This window comes from Kryptolebias marmoratus, unplaced genomic scaffold (assembly GCF_001649575.2).
Source record: "Kryptolebias marmoratus isolate JLee-2015 unplaced genomic scaffold, ASM164957v2 Scaffold69, whole genome shotgun sequence".
NCBI classification, from domain to species: domain Eukaryota; kingdom Metazoa; phylum Chordata; class Actinopteri; order Cyprinodontiformes; family Rivulidae; genus Kryptolebias; species Kryptolebias marmoratus.
Genome location: NW_023665803.1, coordinates 157 through 1,876, shown reverse-complemented (window position 1 = coordinate 1,876; position 1,720 = coordinate 157). Strand labels below are relative to the sequence as shown.

At 47.9% G+C, this 1,720-nt stretch overlaps 1 protein-coding gene across 1 annotated transcript in view; it reads right to left on the bottom strand.

Annotated features, from left to right (window-relative positions):
* pthlha (parathyroid hormone-like hormone a) overlaps positions 1-977 on the bottom strand; it is a 15,162-nt gene extending 14,185 nt beyond the window's left edge. Inside the window, exon 1 of the mRNA XM_017442122.3 lies at positions 945-977. The gene's annotated coding sequence lies outside the window, so the exon portion shown is untranslated. The remainder of the gene's footprint in view (positions 1-944) is intronic.
* Positions 978-1,720: the final 743 nt, after the last annotated feature.

The window sequence follows — 1,720 nt, the reverse complement described above, 5'->3', positions numbered from 1 at the left end:
GGGACAGACTGGGACAGACCGGGACAGACAGGGACAGACTGGGACAGACCAGGACAGACAGGGATAGACCGGGATAGACTGGGACAGACTGGGACAGACAGGGACAGACTGGGACAGACTAGGACAGACGTCCCTTGGTGGGGGACTCGCGTCTCTCGGCTGAATTAAAGTTGATTACGGTTGGAGCTGCGCTGCCAGAAACCAGGATTAGAGTTTGGAGAAGACACAAAGTGGTTCTGACCCGTTAAACGCTGTTTACGGCTCCAGGTTTGTGATTACTCTGGGGTTTCAGGGATTCTGAGAAGCAGTTTTTAGACGAATCACAGCATCAAACTGCATTCCTGAGTCTGATAAGACGACAAGCAGGCGGTCTGAGGTCCAGGAAACTTATTTCCAATTAATGAACATATCAGTGATTTTAGAAACACAATAAAACAAAGCAGCTCATAAAGAGGAGATTAAAATGAACGCCAACCTGAATCTGTTTTTCCGTCTTTTCCTCCAACGTTTAATAAATAAATATGAGAAGAATCACAGAAGCTTTCTAGGAATTCTGTCGTTAGGACAAAATGTAGGACAGAGACAGACCAATAAAATGATCCACAAAACAACAAAACAAGCAGGATCAGGAAACTGAGATCGGAACCTGTTCTCAACATTTACATTTCTGTTTGAGAATCTAAAGAACCATAAGAACTGTCAGCCTGGGGCCTTCAGGGGGATTCAGACCCACATCCAGACCCATCCAGACCTCTAATACTTCTGATTCCTGAGTTTAAGATGATTTGTCCCAGTGTTTCCATTTCTGAGAACCTGAAGAACGTGAAGAACGTGAAGAACCTGAAGAACCTGAAGAACCTGACTGATATAAAAGGATGACTTCCTGCTGTGGCTGATCTGAGCAGCTTGTTTCAGTTTGGTTCCTCTGAACGAAGGTCACTCACCTGTCAGACGGTTTGATGCTTCCTGTGACGATGATGAAGACTCCTTCCTTCAGTCAGAACCTCCTGAGCTCCTCTGAGGAGAAGCTGCTGGAGCCTTTCTCCCATCAGGACGTGAAAAGCCGTTTAAATAGGGTGGAACCTTCCTGCTGACATCACACCCAGGTCATCATCAGCATCATCATCGTCGTCCCTGCCTCCCTGGAGAATCCATGAGGCTGCGTGAACTTCCTCCTCCATCCCTCCCACATCTCTGCTCCTGCAGGAGGAAACACCAGCAGATCTCAGGGTTTGAAGGTTTCTCTCCAGCCGTGGTTCCTGTGGTTTCTCCTCTCACTTCGTTCCACACTGGAGGGTTTTTCCTTGTCACTGAGGCGCAGCTGAAGGCTGCCGGTCCTGCTGTCAGACTCCACAACATGCTTCTTTACGTAACATTCCTCCTCATCTCCAACACGACAGCAAACGGCTTCGGTTGCAGCCGTGGTCTGAGGTTCTCTAAGTTTAGCTCACAGTCATGGTTTGAGGTTGTGGGCAGCAGGTCAAACTGCCAGAAACTGCCTGGCTGCCATTTCCAGGCTGGTTTTACTCCGAACTTTCAGCCAGGAGACGTTTGTAGACAGAATCACTTCAGATAAAAACATCAAAACCTTCAAATTCCTGCAGAAACGTTGATGAGAGCCAACGAGAATCAGCGGTCTTCCATAAGGTCCAGTGAGAAGGTTTTCAACCACAGAAAACATCGGACCTGCGTGTCCATCAGGAACAGACTGAAGGAGACG